The sequence below is a fragment of the Cottoperca gobio genome, chromosome 4, assembly GCF_900634415.1.
Source record: "Cottoperca gobio chromosome 4, fCotGob3.1, whole genome shotgun sequence".
In the NCBI taxonomy this organism is placed as follows: domain Eukaryota; kingdom Metazoa; phylum Chordata; class Actinopteri; order Perciformes; family Bovichtidae; genus Cottoperca; species Cottoperca gobio.
In genome coordinates this window covers 23,261,217-23,274,537 of record NC_041358.1, presented here as the reverse complement: position 1 = coordinate 23,274,537, position 13,321 = coordinate 23,261,217, and positions in this window count along the sequence as shown.

The window sequence follows — 13,321 nt, the reverse complement described above, 5'->3', positions numbered from 1 at the left end:
GCTTGCAGCAAACTCAACCTTTTGTCTCTGGGGTGTTGAGTTGACTCCTTTTAGAGACCAGTTTCCTCAGTAAGCGACCCTGTGGTCTTTTTTACGTGCTTCACCAAGACTTTTTTCGCCCAGCCCCTGTATGTCGGTTTAACCTTTAATTGTCTTATGGTGATGAGTGCATGTGGTCAGTAAAGAAAGTATTGTCATTGCTTCAGTAAATATAAAGCCTGTAATTCTGCTGACTCAGCAGCCTGAAGCACATACATAATGTGATCGTGGGCTGATTTTCACACAGTCTTTAACTTTAACCCATTTACTCTCTTCGACATTGATGTTATTCAATACTTTCACTTTCCCTTTTGAATCTATGGCACTTTAAATATCTAGGAATTCTTCGACCTTCTTCTCTCACTGTTTGGATAACACAATAATAAAGAAATATTTCGTACAAGCATACAAACGGACATACACAATTGTACACAGCAGATGCAAAACAAAAGACAAAACACAACAATACCAGGACAGAGAGCAAAAAAGGTCACACAGCTACTTAAGCTTAAGTGACCTATAGTTCTATGAACTGAAGAAAAAAACAGAATTATTTGTTATGGATCTCCTTTATAGCTGTGACTTTTGGGCAGTTGTCTTTTATCACTGCGATGTTGCACCACAAACCAAATGAGTAACAGAAAACGCAGTTTCCAGCTTCAGGTTTGAGTGTCAGTCTTCTCACGCTCTCAAGTATGAAACTAATTCTGTGAAGTCATGTGATCACTGACTGACAGCTTGTCTAAATTAAGTGCGTTACACGTAACTGAGTAAGTGTTGTGTATTATCAAGTGTGAGGTAAAATAAGGAATATGTGCAGAGGAGGCATCACTCAATCACATGCAAGAATCAGAAATGTGTTTGGAATAACTCACACATAAGAACTTATGAGAAGCATTTATGACATTTTCATTCTTTTTGGGACCTTGTTGATTCTCCTCTCACTTTTTGTGCATACTACTATGTGGCTACATGAAATGAGCTTAGCTGAATAAATGTATATAAAGCTTAACATTCAAGACAAAGAGCAGCAGTAGTGCAAAGCTGGCTGTCATGGTCTCTGATCAAATCCACACCTTCCACTAATAGCGTTATATTTCTCAAAGAAGAAAATATATTACTTATCTTGTGGTCTTTATTGCTTCAGTGTGTTTGCTAACATGCTGTTGATCTTTTTGTGAAGTTGTTGGTGGGTAATTGCAAAACATGTGGTTTTAAAATTTCAAAACAGGGTTTCATAATTGAGACCAGAAACCTTTGGCGTTAGAGATAACGGTCATACTGAGGCCCACAATGCTTTGAGAGTTCAAATTGCCACATGTGTCGCCCAGAAATCATGTCTACTGATGAACTGGAAGTTAGACATTAGTTTAGCAAAGGTTAATATTTCTGGATAAGGTATTTTTGGATAACACTTCGTACAAGCATACAAACGGACATACATAAACAATTGTACACAGCAGATGCAAAACAAAACACAACAATACCAGGACAGAGAACAAAAAAGGTCACACAGCTACTTAAGCTTAAGTGACCTATAGTTCTATGAACTGAAGAAAAAAACAGAATTATTTGTTATGGATCTCCTTTATAGCTGTGACTTTTGGGAAGTTGGCTTTTATCACTGCGATGTTGCACCACAAACCAAATGAGTAACAGAAAACGCAGTTTCCAGCTTCAGGTTTGAGTGTCAGTCTTCTCACGCTCTCAAGTATGAAACTAATTCTGTGAAGTCATGTGATCACTGACTGACAGCTTGTCTAAATTAAGTGCGTTACACGTAACTGAGTAAGTGTTGTGTATTATCAAGTGTGAGGTAAAATAAGGAATATGTGCAGAGGAGGCATCACTCAATCACATGCAAGAATCAGAAATGTGTTTGGAATAACTCACACAAGAACTTATGAGAAGCATTTATGACATTTTCATTCTTTTTAGGACCTTGTTGATTCTCCTCTCACTTTTTGTGCATACTACTATGTGGCTACATGAAATGAGCTTAGCTGAATACATGTATATAAAGCTTAACATTCAAGACAAAGAGCAGCAGTAGTGCAAAGCTGGTTGTCATGGTCTCTGATCAAATCCACACCTTCCACTAATAGCGTTATATTTCTCAAAGAAGAAAATATATTACTTATCTTGTGGTCTTTATTGCTTCAGTGTGTTTGCTAACATGCTGTTGATCTTTTTGTGAAGTTGTTGGTGGGTAATTGCAAAACATGTGGTTTTAAAATTTCAAAACAGGGTTTCATAATTGAGACCAGAAACCTTTGGCGTTAGAGATAACGGTCATACTGAGGCCCACAATGCTTTGAGAGTTCAAATTGCCACATGTGTCGCCCAGAAATCATGTCTACTGATGAACTGGAAGTTAGACATTAGTTTAGCAAAGGTTAATATTTCTGGATAAGGTATTTTTGGATAACACTTCGTACAAGCATACAAACGGACATACATACACAATTGTACACAGCAGATGCAAAACAAAACACAACAATACCAGGACAGAGAGCAAAAAAGGTCACACAGCTACTTAAGCTTAAGTGACCTATAGTTCTATGAACTGAAGAAAAAAACAGAATTATTTGTTATGGATCTCCTTTATAGCTATGACTTTTGGGCAGTTGGCTTTTATCACTGCGATGTTGCACCACAAACCAAATGAGTAACAGAAAACGCAGTTTCCAGCTTCAGGTTTGAGTGTCAGTCTTCTCACGCTCTCAAGTATGAATCTAATTCTGTGAAGTCATGTGATCACTGACTGACAGCTTGTCTAAATTAAGTGCGTTACACGTAACTGAGTAAGTGATGTGTATTATCAAGTGTGAGGTAAAATAAGGAATATGTGCAGAGGAGGCATCACTCAATCACATGTAAGAATCAGAAATGTGTTTGGAATAACTCACACATAAGAACTTATGAGGACGGTTTCAAAGAACAGAGGCATGCAGAGAAGAGCAAATACATCCCACAGCTTTCCCCACCACTCATGTTCATTTTGCATTTATGACATTTTCAGTCGCTCGATTTTATTCTTTTTTGGACCTTGTTGATTCTCCTCTCACCTTTTGTGCATACTACTATGTGGCTACATGAAATGAGCTTAGCTGAATAAATGTATTAAGAAGATCACAAAGTTCTTTGCTGTTTATCTGACACAACCCACAACCCAGACATTTCTTTGAATAGTGTTACGATCTTGAAGAACCACGGACACCACAGTTTCCAGCTGCAGATATGAGTGTTGATGTTTCCATGCAACTAGAGCTCAATCATTTTATCATTATTCAACAGACCGCTGAACATGTTTTTAAGTGTCATAAAACATATCTTTGGACTGTGGATACTGAAGGCCTTATGCAAACCATTAACACAAGTTGGTCTCTCAATATGACCTTTTAGGTGCAGCAGGGGTCAGAGTCTCTGCACCTTCTTGATGTTCTGAGTTGTATCCTCATGATTGTTTACACTTAGTCGCTTTGGACAAAAGCGTCAGCTAAATGAACTGTAATTTGATGAATATCCCTCAGATTAACTACATTGCTGGATAACCGAAAGTCTCCTCATAGAATGAGTTGCATGCAGCTCCATTAGGATCCTAATTCAAACTCATTTCTCTCCAACCTTAACATGTCACAAACGGCTTCCCGACTACATCAGTTCCACTATGTTCATGTGTACCATACACATGCTAATCAAATACAATCCAGTACAATAGCTCTGCATGACATCCTACGCATTATTATATTCAATAGTATTTTCTAAAGGATTAAATCAAAAGAAAAAATCATTATGCCTGTGAAGCTTTAGTTTTTACAATTGCTAAAAACACATTTCTTGAAACCTTCACCCATTTTCTCAACTTTAAACACAAAACACAAAACTCAAGCTACATTCACAAAACCACAGACTCCTCTGGAACAAATCAAACAATGCTTTCAGATCATACACTTTTCCAGTCAAAATAGAAAAACCTACAGAGCATTCATTAGACACTACATACAATAAATGTAAACACTGCATCCAGTGCATGTAGTTTGATTTAGTTTAATTGCAAAACTAAACAAAAGTACAATTATCCCAACTTATTGTCACGGTAGGGAAAAGGTGAGGACTCAAATGCAAGACGAGGAGATTAACAAAAAGAGGGCTTTACAAAACAACAAAAATACAAAAGGTAAACAGTAAACTGAAAAGACGACACAGGGAGCACGAGGGAGCACGAGGAAGCACGAGGAAGCACGAGGAAGCATCTGCAAGGGTGACACTTAGATGACGATCTGACAGGGAACACTGGGAAAGACAGGGATATATACACACAGACACTAACGAGGGGAACGAGACACAGCTGGGGAGAGAGGCTAAAACACAAGGGCAAGGGGAACGGACACAGGAGGAACAAATCAACAATCACAGAGGGAAAACACACAGGCAGGAAGTACAACTAGACATGACATAAGGGGGAGTGAACACTTCAAAACACTTCAAAATAAAACAGGATATACAAAAATCAAGACTGTGACACTTATACAAATAACAAAGAAAACTTCATACGTAAATGAAAAGCACATTATAGGTAATGAAAAGCACATTACAGGTAAATGAAAAGTACATTACAGGTAAAGAGCACATGCAGAAAACGTCAACGTACGATTCATTCTGCCTCAGCAGCATCACGCCTTGTGTTCTGGGTCCGGCCAGAGGACTTCATCTACATCACACGCAATGTTTTCTCTTGCTAAGCAACGGGGGAAAAACTCTGGCATGGCGGATCCAGGCTTGACAAGCACCCACGCCTATGTCACCACAGGCCAATGCCATTGCCTGAAGAGGTTTACCCTGGTGTAGGGGTTCCGGTCACAGACCCTCCAGTGCCACGCAGAACATAACTCCTCTGTATGGGCTGTATGGTGAAAGCTGACATTGTCCCAAACTACAACATAAATAGGATGCCCAGCATGATGAGGAACCTGAACCTCAATCAGAAAATCCCGAAGACCACTCAGATATGTGAGAAGATGCTCGGTGTTGTAAGGCCCCAGGGTTGCATGATGGTGGAGAACCCCCCAATTACTTATGGCCGCACAAAGGGTGACATTGCCACCACGCTTGCCAGGGACTTCCACAATTGCCAGTTGGCCAATTATGTTCCTGCCTCTCCTTCTCCTCTTCGTCATATTGAACCCTGCTTCATCTCCAAAAATGTATTCATGGGGCCTTTCCATAGAATTAAATTCAAACAATCTCTAACTGTACCTGTTTGTCTTCTCTGAATGCCCTTACGATGGTGCCACAGAGAACCTACTCTTTGTCCTGCTTCCCTCATTGTCAAGCCAGGAACAAGAACATGGTCTGTGACCGTTGCCCGGATTGCATCTGAAGGTGATGGTTCTGGTTCTTCCTCGGCCTTGATATCTTCCTCTTGGCTCATCACCTCTTACTCGTACTCTTCCTCCTCTTATTCTTCCACCTCTTCCTCCTCTGCCTCCTCTTCCTCCTCTGCCTCCTCTACCTCCTCTGCCTCTCAAAATGTTTTCATCCATTGTCGGTATTCACATGTGCACTCTGAACTTGCTTATATAGTGTGTTAAATCGGTTGATCACATCATTAGAAACAAGTATATACAGTTTTGAGTCGTTGTGTTTAAACGATGACCACTGTGTTGTAGTTGTGTTCAACTTTTGCTGCCTGTGTTTAGCATTTTGCGACACATGTGCATCACAATTGTGTTTTATAGTAAAGGAGAATGTGTTTAGAGTTTTGCACATAGTGTCTAACTACTTGAACTTGTTTAGGGCTTTGCTAAAAGAGAGGTTGATTCGACAAATGTGTTTAGGCAACTGATCATTTGGTTCAGAGAATGGAGTTTAGTGTTTTAGCAATTGTAAAAAACTGTAATATGATGACTTGCTCTCACCTTCTCTGTTTGAGTGTGACTTACTTTACTGCGTAGTAATAGTTTAGTACTAGCCAGTGGCAACTGTGTCCTGTGCTGATATTTCCTTGCTCAGCTTCGCCATCTACTGTACAGTGGATATATGTTGTATCATACCAATCTTATTCATTTGCATGACACACCGGCTAATGTTCCAAATAAAAAAAAAGTCCCAAATGACATGTAGATACTGTACACAAATACAACGTACTCACTACCACCAATAAACATTTGTACCACTTCTAATCTTAGAAGATTTGTTACATTTGAGTGTAACTTTAATGGGGAGAGAGGGGCGACAGTACAATTAAGTTTGATGCAAGTCTTACTACAATATGTTGTCTCTTATGTTACTCTGTTAGTACTTCATGATATCCAGCAGAGAGAGCCAGAGTTCAAAACTAGACTTTAAAAATTGCTCTGCTTTTCCACCATCAGAGGGTGCCGCTTCTCCATCAGTGCAAATCTAATGTAAAGTCACAAATTGAGCTGTCTGATGAATCCTCCTAACAGCATCTGTCGGCCTTCTGTATTAAAGTCGACTCCCTCGTTTTAAGCAGAGCAGGGAGCATGTCACCCCACTAAAAATGCAAGGGGTCGTGTCTCACAGTTTGGGACCTTTGGGTTGTTTATTAAGTGGGACAGTGATATCTGAAAAGGAGCCATCCTTCTGTGAACTGTATTCTATATTAAATTAAACGATTGTATGTTATAATCAGCACATATAAGAAGGTATGACATAGGTTTGACATGGAACCATGTAGCAAAGACCAAAACGAACGAGAGTAGCTTTACAGATGTCCACATCAAGGCAAGTTCATTTATAAAGCACATTTTGGAAACAAGGCGCTTTAGAGAAAACATAAAACATTAAAAGCATAGAGACAAAGTGCAAAATAAGTACATTATAAAAGGACATTCAAATACAATCAAAAGCCGAGATAAGATCTGTTCAACATCCAGAAGAAGGCCTATAGCCTGATATCTGATTATGTGATGCAGCTACATGATTTTTTTTTTTGAGATATAACAAAAGACCTCAGAGATCAATTTGAATTCTCTGAGTCTGGTACTGAGGCTGAGGAAGTGAAGGACAGGATGGCAGAAGTCAGTGCACGGTACCAGAAAGCCACTGCATCGTTTTCTTTTCTAGCTCATTGGTGGTGATTTTGGTTTTAATGTAAATGTCAGTAGGGTTGAGATTGATCTTTCTGTGCTCCCCATACAGTCGTCCATTTTTACTCTGACTCTTGTTAGAGACGTTATGAGGCTGCTCTGTAGACACAGAAGCATTGAGAAAGATTTTAAAGACACTGTATCACTGCCATATGTTTTCAAAGCTTCATATAATATACAAAGGTGTCGAGCCAGGAGGGATTGACTTTGGCCTGCAGTTGAACCCTACAGCTTAGACACAGCTGTCTTGCTAGAATGCTTTCAGTATAAATGTCACTGTTACTGTTCGACAATCTGTCTACATATGCGTCTATAGTAAAGAACAAAATAAACATTATATACAGCTTGTTTTTTAAGCCCTACTTTTAGCCCGGATTTGAGTGAAAGATTAGTTTCCTTAGAGACTCTGTTGGGTTGGATCTAGCGTCCAGTTTTCCACATAGTGTAAGGTTATTTCTCCTACAACATGATGACAGACCTTGACAGAGGAAGTGCTAATTGTCTGATGTAGCCCACAGGTTTTACTCCAATACAAACCTTCTCACCTGGTTTATTTCAAATCTCCTAACAGGAACGAAAGCAGACTTTGACATTCTTCACGAAAAGAAATTGAATTTAAGGAAGAACATCCACCTGTTAATCTTGATTTTAAAAACTGTAGTGTTGAAAAAGTATCACCACGCAAGCAGTGACAAAACACAGAGCATGTCTGGTTTCACTGGCTTGAGGAACTACTTCACACAGCGGGGCTTGAGGGGCAGGGTGGATAGGCTTTGGCATGGCTAAAACTTTGCATGAAGCGGCATCAACTTTGGTCTTTTCCAGTCACTAACAGCCAAAGACAACCTCATGATGTTGACTGGGAAATTGGCCAACATGTGGTTGGCTCAGCTGGCCAACATATATAGGAGATGGTCTGTGCCCCTTTAGGCTGCCACAACCTTTTCAGTAATCTTCTTATTTTCTTATATTTTATGTTGATAGCTTGTATACATTTAGATTATATTCCTATACGTATATGGACAGTTTACCAGTCGCAGCCTTTATAATCTCATCTGCGTAAAAACGTACCCAACAATCTATCATCTATTGAATTCTCCTTGTGGTGCAACCACCTGTCTTCCAAGACTAAAGTTACACTATAGGGAGAGTGAAACGATGGTAGACAGAGCAAAGATATTCCAGTTCAAACATAGGCCTGCAGCATCAGTCTCTCAAATAACTACATCTACATAGTTAGTATTTCTTATTGGCCTTCTACACCGAAGCCTTGAGTGTAGCATTGTGTGTCCTCTACTTGAAATACACTTAAAAATGTAGATTGCACATTATTTTTGTTGTTTCTTTTTCTTTTTTTAAATATGTGCTCTGACAGAATAGCAAATGCTAAGGTTGGTAAGGACATCAAGGTATAGGTAAGGATATATTTACTATCAGGTATGATATTTACTATCATTGCTGCTACTTTATGCCACTATAAACTCATTTAAATGCTTTTATTAAAGCTGCTATTTTATCTCTTAACTATTAGCCTTTTCCACTTTTACTATTTTTATTCTGCTATTTAATACAATTTCTAATGTTATTTTTAATGCTGTTTACATTTTTATTTTGCTATTTAATACTATTTGTAATGCTATTTTTAATGCTATTTGTAATGCTATTTTTAATGCTATTTTTAATGCTATTTGTAATGCTATTTTTAATGCTATTTTTAATGCTATTTTTAATGCTATTTCACATTTACATTAACACTGTGATTATTGTACTGTAAATGCTCTGTATAATTTTGTACTCATTTTTATGTTTTTGCTGTGAAGCACTTTGGGCTGCAATTCTTGTATGAAAGGTGCTATACAAATAAAGCTAATTATTATTATTACCTGGTAGCCAGCTGCTAAGTTAAGTTAGCATAAAAACTGGAAGCAGGGAAAATTGTTAGCCTGCTCGTTCCAAAGTAAAAAAGAAATCTGCTTACCAGCACTAATAAAGCTCACTGATTAACACATTATGTCGCATTTTTTTAGGCTTTATTGTTTGCTTGGCAACCTCATGGTGACGGTGGGAAGTTAATGCTCCAGGCCAAGAAATTGTTTCAGCACATTGTCGGGCAACCTGTCGTTTTTACACTCAGGAATACAACTTTATGTATATAAAGTCTTAATTAGTGACTTGTAGGTGTAATGTTAACCTTTGCACAGAGCCAGACTAGCTGCTTGCCCTGTTTCCAGTCTTTATGCTAAGCTAAGCTAAAGGTCGGTTGGCTCTAGCTTCATATTTGCTGTACAGACATAAGAGTGGTTTCAATCTTCTCATCTAACTCTCGGGAAATTAATTGCATTTCTATTCTTTTTTGTGACCAACTTTTGTGCTGGAGCCATGAAACTGAAAACTCATATGAATTTACAATTGTTTACTCTACTTACTTTTCATCTCATCCATTCTGATTCACGCAATCATCCCTCCGTCCGCCTCTTCACCTTGTCCCCTGGTGTCTGGCACGACTGCAGGCATCCCGGGAATGCTGGACATGGGGTTTGGCCAGTCGGCCCCACATACCTGCGGCGTGGCATGGCAGGGCTTTAGGGGAAATGTGGCGCATGTGCCACTCAGCAGCCCTGTCTAATGTCCAGTAAGTGGCTTCAGACATGAACACTAATCCACTCAGTGATGAGAAGGCCACAGTCTGAAGGCTCTGCTGCAGGCTGCCAAGACTGTCCGCGCACACTCTCAGGTTTAGACAGAACACAATGCGGATAAACTCTCGGCTTCAAAGGGAATCATTGCAACTTTAATGAAATTGCATTTCCTTTGCAGGTATTTGACTGTGAGGAATCAATTTGTTCATGCTTTTCCTCTTTCTTATGAAATATTTATTTTCTAAAGGAGACACAGGACAGTGAACTCAATGTTTGCCCTCAGATGAAGTAGAGGACATATGAAAAGACAGAATGCAGAACTGTTAGAAGGTGTATCTATCTGTATTTTACACTTTTGATAGAGCAATGCTAACTAAGTGATACCACAGGGAAGCTGTGACAGTCATCTCATCAAGTCAGCAAACCTTTAACCTCTTTAACCCTGATATTCCCCTTTCATTCCCCCTGAAGTAGATCCACAGTTGATAACAACAGTTTGTACCCGATTCATGCCATTACATCAAGTATGAGTCTAGATGTTTTTTTGCACAACTTAATTACACTTGTTGTGTAACATACATTACTATAGAAAAAGAAAGCAAAACTAGATTTTGCCACGTCGCTTGCGCAGATTCGACCACTGCACCATCAAACAGCCAATGTTCTCTAACTGTAAGTTAACTAGAAATGGCCGGACCAACCTTTTGGACGATTTCCTTTCCTTTTTTTCCTCTAGTCGTCAGTGTTCATGAAACACATTCATAAATGTATTTGCTCAATATGCGTCTATTCCTACACACTTGCACGCTTTTATTGACCTTGCAAGCAATCGTGTCGCCTCTAAGATTCACCGTGCGTTCTGTCTGAACACAAGATCAATGAAGGTTGGACATTTTAAATTTTAATTTCCACCTCTATTCCCACAACAAAATGATCACACTCAACATGGTACTGTATCACATCAATACAATATTCAAAAGGCTTCTGTACATGTTTAGAACTGGGATGCTGTGTGAACATTAAAGCTACACTAAGTAAAAACTACAAACTATGATTTGATCACTGAAATGGGATTTAAGACAAAACCCTAAATAGGTTCGGTATTTTCATGAATTTGAACATAGCGTATACCTGATAACCATACACACACATGCTCACAAACTCACATACACACTCATCCGTCGTCCACCCTTTAGTCCAGCTATTCAGCATTATAACTTGGCTGTTTTTGTAACAAAACAAGGCCTAATCCTAAATTCAGGGAGCTGTGAATGTGCCTCAACAAATGGCAGACAAATGAGAAGGATTAGCAAGGGCCTGTGAAAGAGTGAAAGGTTTGCCATTGATCTACGGTGGTCCTGTTCTCTTTCAGGGCCACTCGGTCTGAAAACCCCACTGAGTAAGAGCATACAGGGCCACTCCAGAGCCCCCTAGGCCACCGAGAGACACACAACAGCCACAATTAGTCTCAGGAGCTGTAATGGCAATTCAATAAGCGCTTTAAAATTGTGCCTTAGTCCGTCTGCCACCCCCGAACCCCTCCCATCCCTCCCATTTTCGTCTACATACATAAGATTGGTATTATGAGTGGCGAGGGGCTCTTTTTTTCTTTCCCACCCACCACAGTTCTTTTCAGTCACTGTGAGAGAAAATGACCACACAGGGTTTCAAAGGTTCCAGAGGCTGTGGTTTGTTGTCGCTGAAGCAGCATGACTTGTGCCCCTGTAGATATTGGCTAAGGCCCTCAAAATGGGCTTCTATTATTACTTTTTTTCTGTCACTCAGCTACAAATTAATTTTGAAGCAGTCAATGTAATCTTCTCTATAAACACTATTTTTATTGGGGTCATGTGCATGTTTTCATGCACGTGCTGATGTGAAGATGTGCTGTACTTTGAGATGTTTTAAGTGGGCAGACGTTTCCAGCTAATTCAGATTGTGAAGAGGCCTTCGCAGGAACATGAAGATGTGACGTGCTGCACAGCCTACCAGGTGCTATCTGACAGACACTTAAGCAACAACATCATTGCATGACTCACTCTCTCAGTCCTCTGCTTACACTGATCAGATCAAACACAGCCCAAACACCTGTGCTCCTGACATCAACACATCATGGCAGAGGAGGAGCTGAGGATGTCTTCTTGATGGCTGTCATTCCCATTCTCCTGGGCTCTCTTTGGGACATTCCTCGTTGATTTTGCACAGTGTTTAGGTTTTTCCTACAGCCTCATGATCAAAGGCCAAAGCTTTTGATCAGGACTTCCAAAGGATCGCTCTTGTTTTGCTGGCGAGCACACTGACAGGACAGTGGTGGAGCAATGATAATTACAGCTCCCATTTGGTGTCCCTGGAACTGGCACCAACAGGCAGTCGCACCCTCAGGCCAAGAAGGAAGGAGAGATTCTTGGACGGTTAAAAGAGGAGAGAGGAGAGGTAGAGGAGAAAAGATGGAGGACACCCTGAAAAAGAGGCGAGTCAATGGACAGAGCAGGCAGAAAATGGGATTACTTTGTGGCGTGCATGTTTTAGTGTGTCTGCGCCATTTGAGGGTTAGATAACGATCAAATTGACCTGCAAAACTGAAATGTACTGTATTTTGCAGCTATACAGTATTTTCTAGAAAACAAAAGAGCTAATATATATTGTGTATATATATATATATATATATATATATATATATATATATATATATATATTAGTCTTTTGTAGCACAAAGACTGGAAACATGGGAAAACTGCAAGCTTGCAAAAACCAAACTATAAAAACGAGAATTTGCCGTTTAATGCTGAGCAATTTCTTCTTGGAGGCTCAGATGATTGATGGGCAACTGGTAATTTTTATACTTTACATTTGCACGGGTAAAACAAGTGCGGTCTTTTGTAATAAGTTAGCTTTAGAGGTGTTGGCTGGTTTTGCTACCTTTGAACAGACACAGACGAGCTGTTTCCACCTGTTTCCAGTCTTTATGCTAAGCTACGTTAGCTGGCTGCTGGTGGCAGCTTACTATTCAGCGTCCAGACATGAAAGTAGTATCGATCTTCTCATCTAACTCTGGGCAAGAAAGCTTATAAGCGTATTTTCCAAAATGCCTAACTTTTCCTTTAAATGACACGACTATATTTTACTGTTTAAATAGAACGGCAACAAAAGGAACAATTACGAGTAGGCCTCGTCTTTACTTTTCAAAATGTAACAATCCCTCAAGGGCGCACAGCTGAAGACAAAGACATTTGCATGGCAACCGTACTCGCAGACCCCCCATACTGATATTTGTATGCTGCACCCAGACGTTTGGAGCTGAACTACAGTGTGACTTCACGCCATTCTGACCAGACATGTACCCCGTCACAGTAATCTCGCATTATGACAGGCTGAAAGGTTGGCCTTTATTCACCCCAAACAGCCACTATTCATCCCCACTCTCCTTTCTGTTCACTGAAAAGACCGAGTGGCCTCCTGTGCCACTGGAGGGCTCGTCTGTGTGTAAATGACCTTGATGCTCGGGTGCGTAGTTCATAACCGCGGACC